Raw genomic sequence first — 14,505 nt, forward strand, 5'->3', positions numbered from 1 at the left:
GAACAGAGGAGGGATTTCCACGACTGCTGTAACATTTATGGCCCCTTTCTCTGAGGCAAACAGCGAGATCCAAAACAAGGTCTGCACGCCAACCCAGATCTGTCACGCCGTCAGTGTCGTCGCGCTACTTCAAAACAGGAAGCCCGACGCGCTCTGCAGCCTCGCTCGCCGCCCCGACCGCAGCCAAAGGTTCAGCGGCCGCATTCCAACCCGCTGCGGCTTCGGGTTCCTCCACAGCTAATGCGTTCGGAAAGGGGAGAGGGGGAGGAGGAGGGGGGGGGGGCGAGGGGGAGGGAAACGGGGAGTTTAAAACTCTGTGATGAAACAGCAAATGCAAAATTGAAGGCTTAAGACAGAGGGGAAGAGAGAGGAGGCAGCAGAGAGAATCTGTCATTCATCACGAGGGGAGAAGGAAGTGGGAGGAGCGGCTTCATGCGGTGCATCTCGCCCTGATGCACCAAACACAACCCTGGCGCTGCATGAAAGGCTCTCCTTTTACACATCAACGTATAGATTGAACAGATCATTTTCTAAACTTAATCATGTTGCAATGCACCACAACAGGATCGACTGCGCAGGTTCTATTTGACTCCTAATGCGTTCTCGGGGCTCTTTGCGTCCAATCAGCGTCTCTATTGCAATTCAAATAATGCTCCATTATTCTTAGAGGCGTGTGGACAATTTCACACACATGAAGGCACTTACCTGCATGTAAATTATTGATCACCTTTCAACCCCTTAGATAAGCGAAATGGGCTCTGTGCATGTGAATAAGGGGCTGCACTCCCCCCCCCCCCCCCCCCCCCCACCCCCCCCCGCTGTCAGACTGCCGCTGGTTTTGATTTGGTGCCATTTGGATATTAAGTGCAGCGGATATTCGGCGCATCAATCTGTGCGGCGGCGGGTGGGGGCCGCCGCATGGCGACCGCAGTCCCAGGAGTGATGGGAGACCTACTTGTGAATAATGAACCCTGCTCTGTAATGAACTGTGAACGACCAGCGCAGGACTGTGACCCGGGAGACAGATGTTTGTGTCCTTTGGCAACTGGACTGTATTTTTACATATTTCAGGCTCTCGGGTTGCTGGTCACTTTGTGCGGCCTGCCTGGGGGGGGCTCAGGCTCTGTTTTTGCAGGGCTACTTTTGGCTGTGAGCTGCCTCCTGAGGGATGGCCTCCCTCCCCAAAAAGTTACCTGATGAGCCGCCGGCCTCGCAGGAAGCAAGGGGGGGGGGGGGGAAAGGATGGGGGGTTAGAAACAGAGACGGAGAGAAAGAAAAAGCTCTCATTATTTCCTCCTAATTGCCCACGGGTGACCCTCCTGATTCCCCCCCCCCCCTTCCCCCTCCCCTGCCCTCCCCCTCCCCTCTGCAACCAGGTACGGTGCCTCATTACAGGCAGCCTCCTGAGTTCTCCCAGGAGAAACCCATGAAAAGGCCATGAAAGGCCTCGTCTGACAGGGGCAGCCAGACTGGACCAATTAACGGGCTTTTCTGCGCTCTGACTCGCCACACTGCAGCTCACCGGCGCTGTGAGACCGGCGGACGTCCGGGGTCGGGGTGCGATGGTTTGTTCAGGAGGGGGGGGGCAGTGACATCACGTCTTCCTCACGCCTCCTTTATTTATTTATTTTTTAATTATGTATTATATATTTTAATTTGCTTTCAGGAGGAATGTTAAAGAAATGAATCACAGCGGAGCACAAATACTAAAAGGAAATAAATGTTTTCTGGTGCCCGGGCATCATAGCTCCATGAAGGCTAAACGCTATTGTCTGTGTGCCCCCCCCCCCCCGGAGCCAGCTGACTTGGTGTGTTTCTGGATGAAGGACCCAGTCAAGGTGAGCGCCCCGAGCCAAGCCAGGAGCATCAAAGACTGACCACGCGACCTTGGGACGGGGCCGTGAATGGACCCTCTTTCCACTCTCCACGCATTCAAGCCCGTCCTGATCCTTGTGACGACCGGTCAGAAGCAGAGTAATTCAGACCGGCTGTCCGTCAGCCACGAGAGAGGCGGGACTTCCAAAGAGCGTCCTGGCTTCGCCTCCAGGGCGGAAAGGTAGTGACACTCTGTTCAAGGTCACATGACATTCCGCCGGAGTGATTCAAAGCAACAACAACAGCAAAGAATCGTTTACAGCGCTGACTGATACAGAGGAGGACAATGAGTGTGTGTGAGGGGGGGGGCAAAGAGGGCGGTGCAGTGACGGTGGTATTTGGGCAGAAGGGAAAAAGGCGAGAAAGAGGCAAACAGGGGGGGGTTGTGAGGGGGCACCGATAGTCTCTGAGGGGGGGGTTTGCCTGCAGGGAAAGGTCACGGGAGGGAGCGGGAGCAACGAGGTGTGAAGGGAAGGCACCGTCCTCGCCCCCCCCCCCCCCCCCGGGCCCTGGGAGAGGGCTTCATCACTACGGCTTTTCAAGGGGAAACCAGCCAAGAGATTCGGGATCAGAACTCGGAACCAGCTGGTTGTGTTAGTGACGACCGAATCAAACAATACGAAACCAGAGGAGGAACAAACCTCCTCTTTATCTGCAGTCATTACATTCCTGAATAAACTGTAATGCCTGGATCTACATTTGGTAAAAGGACTGTGAAGTTACCGAGAGGCAGAAAATAGGACTGACTACCCTGTTTAATCTTAGAGTGCTTCGTGACTTCTTCATGTCAAAGACTTGACTTTGGACTGGAGTGGACCAACGGGAGACTTACTTGTGTCGTGCATGACAACGAACCACGTTCCCTTCCTCCGTCCAGCACTAGATCAAAGAACCTCCAAGAATAAGGAGAAACTTTCATATGAGAAGCTCAGCCATAAACTCACCAACAATTAAGGCTGATGTCCATGTAAACGTGTGTTTCCACAAGGTCGGAAACAAAATGACCTCGACACCACCTGACGGGTTACCGCACTTCCTTTGTTTCCCTGCCGCATCCTCGGTGAACCCCGACCCGGGAGCCCGGCCCTCATTACGTGTAAAATATCATTAATTAACTCTATTGAACGAGTCACGGCAGGGTGTCCGACCACGTGGTCCCCCCCCCCCCCCCGAGGGGTCCCTCGCCCACGACCCCACCTCGCCCCGCTCATCCGTCACAGCGAGCCGGGCCTCGGGGCCGGTTGGAGGTGACTCTTCTCCTTCTAATTCATAATGTTGGGAAAGGAGTCCTGCTGTTAAAAGGGAATCCAAACAGCTCCCAACGGGGCCTCGGATGGGACCAATCGGGGTGCAAGATCTGCTCTGGGCCCGGCTCATTTAAATCTGTTCAGGGTGACGGCTCACTGGAGGAGGGACATAATGAAGTCCATTATCATCACGGGTGCGAATTCTAAAGAATGACAACTCTCATTATCAGCGCTTTGCTGCATTCCCTCCGCTAGGAAATGTGCTGCGAAAAGAGAAAAGACAACAAACAGAGCCTCTGCTCGGGGGTCTTGATGCATGGACGCGGTGGTGGTGGGGGGGGGGGGGGGGGGTTTCCCCCCGCTCGCGGGACGAGGTGTTGGACCTGAACGCAGCGGAGACCGGGCTGATCACTTGTGATATCTCCCAACGTGCTTTCTATTTACCGCCTGGTAATCTCACATCTGGTCAGCCACGGCAGACCTTGAACACAACAGCGTCATCCCCCCCCCCTCCTCCCCCCCCCCCCCGCCCCCCGAGCATTATCTCGCAAAAACAGAAGCTCGATAGCGGCGGAAATAACGGCGAGTCGCTTTAGGCCAGAATGAACTGATAGACAGGGAAATGAGGGAAGTGTCCAGATGTGTGACCCGCGATAACCGAAGCTTCACTAAACTCAGGACTTCAAGCTGCCTCCGTAATGGATTCACTTCAAATAAACCTGTTTGGTGCCAAAATAATCAGCAAAAGTGAGTTATGTGCCAGCGGAATGTGTTGTGGAATGAACTGGAGTGGAGGAATGGGGAAGCCAGGTGTTGTGGGGGGGTCTCACACACACATTCACACACACACACACTAATGTGCTATTAAAAGTCAAGTGCACACATCCAGAGACAAGAGACTGAATCAAAGCCGCAGCTCTGCAGCAACAATGACGAAACACTGATTTATAAAATGCTCAGTTTGGTGCCTCTCGCCATGGTAACAGTTACAGAACGTGATGCACATTGATGGACGCCCCATGAGTCCACAGGTGGTATGCGCTGAACCAGCGCTTAATATCACCACCAAATCAAAGCGTCCTGCCAGCTCAGCGCTGTTAATGGGAAGCGGCGCTTTGTGCTCGGCACCGCCTGTTTATTTTTAAAAACTTTTTTTGGATCCAGCAAAATGAAAGAGAAAAACTATTTTTTTTTAAATGATCATTTCCTTTTTTCACAAGAGGTTAAGTGCTGTTCTGCCTTATTGGACGGGGAGCAGCCGTCTCCGCAGGTTGCCTGGCAACTCAGAGGGGGGTGTCGAGGCATTTTAAAAACCTCGACTCGGGCTTCCCCGGTCGGGTGAAGTAGGAGATGGAGGCGAGGAAAGAGACGTAGAGAAGGTAAGGAAACAGAATAAGGGACAAAGGAGGTACGAGCTAGCCGTTAGCATGATCACCGTTAGCACAGAGCCAGCGGGCCCCTGAGACCTGTGGGACAGAAACCAGCAAGAAGCATCGCCCCGTGAAGCCATTGTTGCTGGTTACTTGTGCAACATTCATTTTAATATTTCATGACATGCCCGGGCAGGAAATGGTGGGAAATGTGTATTCCTGTCAGCCGAAGGAGTCGATGAAGTCATCCGCACACAGCCATGAATCCCAGGCTGCTTTCCACGAAAGGTCCTTGTTATTTTAACGGCTTTTGTCGCGAAATGTTTAAATATTTATGTGGAGTGCTTCTTGGTAGCGGAAAATATTGTTAAAAAAATAGAAGGTGTCAGAATGTGTGTGTAAACAGAGGCACCAGGATAACAAAGGACGCGGTTTGCATTGGAGGGCCTCAGACTACACGAGTCCTCGTTTGATTTAAGAAGAATAATGACAATAAAGAAACATCTGCAAGTGGAAATGAACCAAATGAACAATCAGTGGTGCTTGTTCACACGCCTCCGTCCTGTGAGCTTTCAAATAATCCTTAGTGTGATGCGGCTGAATGTCGACGGGTAAAAGTCTGAAACGTGTGGAAAGTCACCGGGACACCGGGCGAGGACACCCAGCCCCCGGATCCAAGGCCCCGCCCACATCTCCAACGCGCCGCACGCTCCGCCGGTCCCTCCGGCAGCCGTTAGCTTCTCAATGGTTCGTTTAAACTTGCTGAAGGTTGTGCAATCCATCTCGGGGAGCATCGAGGGTTTGGAACCTCAACCAGACAGACTCAACGGAAGTCAAGGGCTGAGGAGGAGGAGAGAAGGAAGTGACCGGGACCAGCGGTGATGTCATCGATGTTCCCGCCGCAGCAGGAAGGAAGTGTCAAATAACCAGATACGAAGAGCCGGAGACACGCTCGTCCTCCTTCCGTCCTCCTTCCGTCCTCCTTCCGTCCTCCTTCCGTCCTCCTTCCGTCCTCAATGAACCCCGCTGGAAGTTACCAAACCCGTAAAGATAAAAAAGAACCCCCCCCCCCCGCTGACATCAGGCGGCGTGCAGCCCCCCCCCCCCCACACACACCCTGCTGCGTGCCAAACGCACCCGGCTCGCTACGCTTGCGGTGCGACGCAATTAAGTCTTTAAAAGGAGCCTCCGCCTGACTTTGAAAACATGGTAATTAGCGGCGCCCCCCCCCCCCCCCCCCCCCCGCTGACATCGGACGGCGTGCAGCCCGGCTCACTGCGGGGGGGTCGCCGGAGGTCACCCCCGATTACGAGGGAAGAGCAGGATGACAGGACACGAAAATGTAAACCCAAGAAAGACAAAATATAAATGATTAAAAAGATATATATAAATAAGTCGTGGAGCTGGGGGGCAGAGTGGCGGGGGGGGTCACTGGATCCTACTTCTATTTTACCTCAAACACTATTTACTCTCAACAGAATCCCAACTCCATTAAAGGAGGACAAATATACGACTGGAATCGGAGGTCCAAGAGAGGTGGATGGGGGGGGGGGGGTTGTCTCTGGGGGGTCCGGCAGAGTTGGGTATGATAAGGAATCACAGATAAAGCCTTGAGGGTGCAAACGTGTTCCAGAGAGAAGTGACCAATCAAGATAGAGTGAGAGGAGAGTGGTGGTTGTGAGGGGGGGGGGGCGCTGAGGGGAGGGGGGTGACTCTGTGATAAGAGTGATGACAGAGTGTAAAATGACTCAGAGGAGCCCCAGCAGTGCCGTTGGCTCTGGCCTTGCGTTCCTCATCCCTGGTCCAGTGGAGTCCGGGGGGGGGGGGGGGGGGGGGGTGTGTGGACGGGGGGGGGGGGGGTGTCACAACGCGTCTCCACACACGGAGCCCCCACTGTGTCGTCTAAACAAATGACACATCCAGGCTCTTCAACTCCAGTCATGAGGTGATGGAGGAGCTCCTCTGTGTGAGCTTTCTTTCAGGGGGCGGCGTCCGTAAGTCGGAGTGGGCGGAGTCTGAGCACCTGCAGGGAGAAGGTGAAGGACGTGTGCCGAGGAGGAGGACAGGAGACACCTCATTGCTCATACCATTAATCACAGTGTGAATCACAGTCCAGAAGAAGAAAGCATCAGCTGGTCCCACACGGTGCTGCAGCAGAGGGAGGGGTCGGATGCTCAGGGACACATGGAGCAGCCGGGGTTTGAACTGCCAACCCTCGGGTCACCAGCGCGCCCGCTCCACTCCGTGCACCAAATCAACAACCTACCTGCAACATGTATGTTCAGATGGGGGGGGGGGGGAATGAAGATTCACCAGCACCTGTCACATGACCCTTTATCTGCGCTAAAATCTCTGTGTGTTTTTGCATGTTTTAATGATTCAAAGTGCATCATGAAAGATGTGTGTTTAATATTATTCTCTGGCTTCAGTCAGTGAGTCAGTGGCCTAAATGCACATTCTGTCCTATTATTGCTGCGGCGGCGTTGAATGGGAGGAAATCCCTGCATGCGGGATCCGACATGCGGCGGAAGAGCCGCCACAAAAGAGCGGGGGCTTTTATTACAAAGCCCTTATGAAAGAACATGGAGGCAACTTGAGTTCTGAACAATTGACCCAGACCGAGCGGGAAAAAAAAAGGCAATATCTTTGTGTGTCCCCCCCGCCGCCCCCCTCCATCCTCCACCGTTTGGCGCAGTTTACGATGAGTCACCGAAGCACCAAACGCGAGCGGGCCAGACTGTGCCTGCGAAAAAACAAAAATAGCCCAGAAACAAAAGCTCGTCGGTGGGCCGAGCCGAGCGGCGCTGGAGGAGGATCACACGCGGCGCCCCCCCCCCTCCAGGAGGAGACGCAGAGGACGCCGGGGGCTCCTCTCATTACGCAAGTTCAATTCCAGTCGACTCACTTACGCGATGGTACGAGCTCGTGTTTTGGACCCCCCCCCCGCCTGACGAAGCCAGCTGCTCTGATTAGGCTTCTCTGGGGGGGGGGCGACTCTCGGGGTCTGGGTGGATGTCGCCGCAGTTTAAATAGACACAAAGCAGAAAGCAGAAGTAAACCCCCAGCAGGCCCCCCGTGTCCCATTCCGTCCGCTTTGGGGAGGCGGGCTTTGGGCCGAGCATCTCAGCCAGCGCCGCCCCGAAAATCACATCAGCATCAGCCCCTTGATGCAATTTAGCCGTTAACCACCATCATCTGAGGGTGGAGCAGAGGGGCGGGTGGGGGGGTGGGGGCGGTGCAGTGTTTTGTGTGAAGCCGCCGTAGACGGCAGCTCTGTAACTATGGAAACAATAATGAGGTCACTGTGTTATTTTAGCTGGGTTTCACTCGGAGGCGGTTGCTGACATGAAGTTTGTGGAAGTTCAGCGGCGCAGAGCCGGGGGGGGGGGGGGGGGGGTAAGGGGGGGTGCTTGTCACAAGCAGAGTCGGCTGTAACCTGGAGAGATCCAACACGGGGCTCATTAGTCAGTGCAAACAGTTCAATAAGCCGCAAAAACATCCACTCTTCTTTATTCGCCTTTTTGTTTGGCCTTCGATCTTCTGAAGAACTCTTTGGTCCCCGATCTTCTGGGAATCAAACAATGATGGCGGGTGAGAGCCTGGCTGCGCCTCGGGACGCGATATGTGAAGCTGCTTTTTAATAAAGAAGGTTCCAATCAGCTTCGTATCGGCACTAAGAATTCTTAATAGAAATGTAAGTTCCCGCCCCAGTTACTCGATGACATGACGAAGGAGTCGCGGCTCCGATGTCGAACACAGCGCGGATTAAAGGTCGGATAAATACGAGACCGAGTCCCAGGGGGAGACGTCTGAGCGCCAACGGGAGCCAGACGCCTCCTCTTCCTCTGGGTGTCTTCGCCGTGGAGGAAACAGTCAGCGCGGACCCCCGTCAGTGCGAGACCACCGGAGCCTGTCCCTCTTCCTCTCATGGACTCGCTCAAGTGAACTATCAAAAACGACCGACCCTTCGGGTTTTGGAGACACACGGAATGAAGGAATCTGTCTGGTTCAACGCGCCTGCGATGACCTACTTTCTTATTTACCTGACGAGTTTCCATGCAAATCGAGGTGGAGCTAAAGTGGAGGTGGAGTGTGGCCGGGTGGAGGCCGGGTGGAGCGCCTTGGGTCTCACCATTACATGCATTAACCATTGAGTCATTTCTCCCTTTTGACCAGGACTGACTTTTTGGACGTGGTCCCATTTTCTCTGCAAAAAAAACTGAAACTGAAATGAGGAGGAGAGAAAATAAAAAGAAACCAGCGAAGCGCAGTTACAGCACATCTCCGATAAATCCCACTGTGATGCGCATTCCGCAGCCGCTGTAAATGGACGGCGTGCACGAGGCCGAGGAGGAGGAACAAAGCGGGACGAGGGCCTCTGAATGGCCGCGGAGCGGTTTGCACACATTCTGCCGTGTCTCCTCTCCGTCCTTAACCATTCGTACTCTGGTAATGACTCCAGCACGCCGTGTTCACCAGATCGAAAGGAAGAAAAAAAAAAGCCAGAGAAGATGTGGGGGGTTGTGTCTGTGTGTGGTGGTGGTGGGGTGGTGGGGGGGCGGGGGGGGGCGGTAAAGAGAGGAGGCTTATCGTACAGTTAAGCTGCAGCTGCAGTTTCCATAACAACTACCTGCAAAAAAAAGAGAAACCCTGCTCCCTGGACCATCATTAGAATAACATTTTTCCTGGTAAAGCGAGCATTAGTGGAATCTACATGAGCAACGGGGGGGGAGTGACGCCGGGGAAGTGCCCGTGTCCGTTGTCGTTTGACAGCCCTGGCAGGCAGCTTCTTCTTCTTCTCTGCTTTTCTTTTTTTTTTTTTTTTTTTGCTCTGGCGTCTAACCGTGTAATTGCAGAGTGGGAATTGTAAGTTGTGTGTTGTTTTCGCTGGAAGACGCACACACGTTGTGTGAGACTCCCAGTGTAGCGCAGCGCATGATTTATGCCCACGCTGGGCGCAGGCAGAGAGCACGGCTCGGGGGGGGGGGTGGGGGTGGGGGGCTCCAGAGGCCGGCTCTCCATCACCATCCGCCCGCTTTCATTATGTTTCCTGGTTCCGGCGGCGAGGGAGGGGCTCGGCCTCGCCTGCGACCACAAAGGGTCGAGACGACCCAGAGTTTAAAGAACGAGTGTAAAAAGAACAGGAGGAGCGTCGGCTGGTACCGAGTATCATTTAAAATCAGCGCTGATGGCTCCATCGCTGCCAGGGCTGTATGGGCAGTAACCTTGACGGGGGCTGGTGGGGCCCTGGTGACCGGGGAGGGGACAGGGGAGGGGGACGGGGGACGGGGGGGAGAGGGATCGGCTCTCCTCTGCATTCACACTCTGTTCAGCAGGCACCCGGGGGCTATAACCCTGAGAATCCGTATTAGGTGAGCCAAAGTCACCATTAATATAGAGCACTGGGCCATACTATAACCTTACACTTCACATCTCTGGGGTGTCCTGGACCGAGAGGCGGGAAGGAGAAATGGTGCCATCCAACACTCACCTGGGACGACTTTTCAAAAGTGACCTCTTACCAAAGTCAATCCGTTTGCTGTCCCTTCTTTTTAATCCGCTCGATTCTCCGGGCCTGGCGACCCCCCGCGGCCACGTCGGAGGGGGGGGGGGGGGGGGGTTGTTCCTCCCCCACAGGGCGCAGTCGCAGATTAGGGATAAAACACGGGGCCTCGTCATAGTCTTCTATGTCCCCCGGCGACGCTTCGGTGGGTACAAAGAGGTCATCGACCTCCGTTCACGACGGTAAATCTGAGCTGTGCTTCGGGAAAGGAATCTTTGTTGGGGGGGGGGGGGGGGGGAGTAATGGGCAAGCCGAGAAAACCAAGACATCAACCAATCAATTCATGATAGCTGGAGAAATGAGGGAGAGTTATCTCAAATAAAGGTGTTCCATGCGGCACTTAAACTAATATAAATGTGAAGCAGCGCGTTCTCACAATGTTTAGGAATGAGTCATCGCTAATAACAGGTAGAAATACAATGACAAACAAAACCTGCACATCCTGACCTTTTTAAAGGTTATTTCATTCTTCATTCCCTGGAGAGGAAGAAGAACTCTTTGTTTTATAAAGTTTAAGTCAAATTGTGTGTAAGTCATCGCGATGAAAAACTGTTTTGTACCCAGTGCACGCCAAAGCAGACCGGAATGTTCCATAAAGTATTTGCAGGAATCAGGAGAAGCAAACAAAGCTATGAAGCTTCCAAACCTTTTAATGAGCCACGAGGATTAAACAGTATCAGCTGAGGCTTCACGTCCCCCTTTGAAGCAGATTCCCCCCCCCCCCCCGGTGGAGGGATCCCGGTGCTTCTGGAACGCGTGGCGGTGGTTGGGGTCCCCCGGTGCTGCTGGCCTTCACCACATGCACACTGTGTGGCACCAGGCTGGGAATTTGGAATTTGGATGGAAAGCTCCTGGATCGTTGGTTTGTGCTTTAGGCACACGCAGAAAAGAAAAAGGGGGGGGGATGATGCCAGGAAAACCAGACTAAAGCTTTTTAGAGTTCCTGACAGTAGCAGATGGTAGAAGCAAAGTGTCCTTGGAGGGTGGGGGGGTGGGGGGGGGGGCATGGGAAACAGGGAAAGACTTGCAGTTTCCAGGAAGAAAAATGAATTCCACAATTTGATTCGACATCACGGTCATGAAAGGGGAAAAAGGGGCCTTTCTTTTGTTGGGGGGCGTAAAGGGTCAAACCCCCCCCCCCACCCCGGAGGACTCGTTTGTTTCAATGTCTTGATCACATGACGTAGCCCTAGTACGAGTCTCATGGTTTGAGGTACTCTGGATGTGACAAAGAGAGGAGAGAGACGGTAAAAGATCTCTTCTGAAAATTGGTTAATATTTAAAGGTGATGATGGTTTTATTGGTTCAGTTCAGCCCACTTGAGATCCGGTCGTCTCGTCCGTGGCCCGCGAACCGAGGAGCTGGACACCAGGAAACCGAATGCGTGTGTACATTTTGATTTCACGTGAGTGAACGCCTCATCCCAACGTGAGACGGACAAAGAGAACGGATGTTCTCGTAGGGTTTGCTCAGTGAAATACTTTCGTATTTGCTGTTAAACAAAGACTGCTTTAAAGAGAAAGATCACTTTGTGACAGATAGTAGAAACCTTTCCCACGTTACATGGAGAGTACAAGCTGAACCATATGATGGGCAGCCTTGGGCAGCAATGAATACATGAATAAATAAATGAACAAGCAGTCCTCTGGTGATACGTTGTACATTGTGCATGGAATTCTGAGGAATACCTGGTCAGGCTCGCCGCGACCGAATCCGTAGGCGTTTAATATTTGAGACGCTTTGCTGTCGCGGTGCATTGTTGGGTGTGAAAGGGGGCGACTCGCCGTGTGTTCAGACACCGCGGCCCTGCGTCAGCGCGACAGGCAGCCGAGCACTAAAAGACATGCAAAGTAAATGCGCTCGGCCCGATTCAAGCAGCCTTGAAGAAGTCAGAATGAACGCAGTGTTCAGGACTGACTTTGAAACATGTTCCAGCCTCCAACAACAAGTTGTTGAGGTTTATTTTGGTGGTGTGTAAGTGCAATATTGAGGACAGAATCAAATCTGTGGACAAACCCGGCGATGACACACTAACACGACACAGCGGCACCCTGACAACACGACACATGCAGCGCCGTGACCTCGCCAGCCGGCTGCATTCCGTAATTTCACCACTTCTTCTGAAACGCAACGTTTCTGAAAAAAAAAAAAAAAAGAGCAATCAGCTGGTCTGCAATTTTTCATTAAAGGTGAAGTTGCCTTTGGCGTCTGTTGCCTTGATTTGATCCCGAGTTCAATTTGATTTCTGTCCCGCTGTCATTGGTTTAACACTGACCGGCCCGTCGGGGGTGGGGGGGGCAATGAAGTTAGTAATTCATCTCAGAAAAGGGCAGTGTCAGACCCAGCCAATCGCCAAATATAATGTGCTGCCGGCAATTCATGGGATGTGGAAAGACGGCTCACCTCTGACCTTTGGCCTTTAAGAAATGGGCAACCTTTACCTGGTGACCCGTTTGAATCCCGACACCTGGGAAATGTGTGCGGGGGTACGTGAGCTGGGGAGGCAATAGCTGCTGCCGTCCCCATGCCCTTGCACGGAGCAGTAGCTTTAGGGTGACAGCATTGGGTACCCAAGAAATATTCCACGGAGCAGAGAAATAACGGAAGTGACCCCGAGCCGAGCGGAGGTAACGAAGCTCCACCAGCCATTCTGTTCAGTGTCCACATCTGGAAAAAGAATATACTATCTGCATGGGTTTTGACAGCAGCCAATCGTCACCATTGATTCATTTTTAAGCGTTTATCCTGCTCTGTTTTGCAAGGGGGGCGGGCGGGGGAGGGGTCCTATCCCAGTTGACATTGGGGGAAGGACAGGTGCACCATGGACCACATTGCTGCCATGTAGAGATGGTTAACGCTTACATCCACACCTACGGGCAAATTAAAAGCGATCAATGGACCTGAGCTGCACGTCTTTGGAGGGTGGGGGGAAGCTAGAGAACCCGGTCTGACGTGCACGCGGGGGGGGGGGGGGGATAACTCGTGGCCCGGGGTCCCCTCTTGCTGTAAAGCAATGGTGGGATTTGCAGCTGCGACCCGTACTGCCTCGCTCAGCAGCTGGCACCGCTTACGGCACCGCTAACGACACCGCTAACGGCACCGCTAACGGTGGCGGTATCACACTAGAAATTGTAGAAGGCATCGTGAAACGAGGCCGTGCCCGAGGAGACTGTATTTTGAAGAAAGCTTTGATAGTTCAACCGGTGTTAGCGAGGGTCAAAGGATACGGAACAGGGGGCAGATTAAACTCTCCTCTCCTTCAACGCAACCACCGTGAAGCCACCGCGTGCCCTCTGGGGGTGGGATTGGTGTTCCGAGGTAGGGGGGCTTGACTGTAATGATTGGCACCTGTAAAAGAGGGTTTGGGCAAAACGCACGGACCATATCAAAGAGGATCAGCCGGGGCACAGTGTGACCTGACTTTTATTAGGTGCCAAAATGAAATGGTCGCTCTATAGCCTTCAAGAAATCATTTAACCAGCCGCAGCCTGGAGAAATAAACGCACACACATGTTGTGGAATAAAGACCAAAGGTTACTAGTTTACTGTTAGCATGTACGCATTGAGTTGTGTCAATGTGGATCATGGTAGATGGATAATTCATTCATTCTACTAGTTACAGCAGGTATTTTCACTACTTATGGACATTTTCCTCTGGATGTTCTGGGAGTTGTTCTTTATTTATTTAGCATTAAACAATGTCACTCTATATTGTGCAACTGTAACTGTAACCGAGGAGGAATCAGATCTCAGAGCATTTGATAAAAAGAGGTGAGATGTTTAACTCCATAAGTAGCTCACAGTCGAGTCTTAAAGGTCCAAACGTACACTCTCAAGTGAAATGTTCACCTCCTCTCCTGGAGAAGATGGAACATGCCAACGCATTTCTTAGCATTTAGTCGATTGTCAGTCTGGTTACAGGAAGGACTGGACTTCACAACAAACACTTCCTGTCACTTAGCAGCCCCCCCCCCCCCCCACTCTCCTGGCCATCTCTCTCCACACTGTGCCGAGCCGGCCTTCCTCTCGAGGGACCGCTTCACTCGCGACTTCCACTGTTGTGTGTCGGCAGTCCTCCGCTCTGCACAAACATATCGACCCCCGCCCCCCACCTCTTTGTCCTTTGTCACCTTTTCTCCGTCTTGGGCTGAAAATACACTTTCTCGCCTTCGACGACCACCTCTAATCGGCCCCTTCCTTCATCCTCTGACCCGGTGTCTTCCAGGCTTTGTCTCTCTTCGCATGCAGAGGTCATGGAAGGTCAGTGCGGGTCGGGGTCTGGTTGTGGAAGCTTGTGAATATACAGCCCTCTAATAAATGCCGAATGCTGTGTTATTAGGTCCCTATAGCTCATAAAACCACAACAGCCCCTCAATGATTACAGAGTGGGGGGGGGGGTCAATAAAAGGAAATTGCTGGTGAAAACAGATGCGGGACTATGACTTACGAT

The sequence above is a fragment of the Pungitius pungitius genome, chromosome 12 (assembly GCF_949316345.1).
Source record: "Pungitius pungitius chromosome 12, fPunPun2.1, whole genome shotgun sequence".
Classification (NCBI taxonomy): domain Eukaryota; kingdom Metazoa; phylum Chordata; class Actinopteri; order Perciformes; family Gasterosteidae; genus Pungitius; species Pungitius pungitius.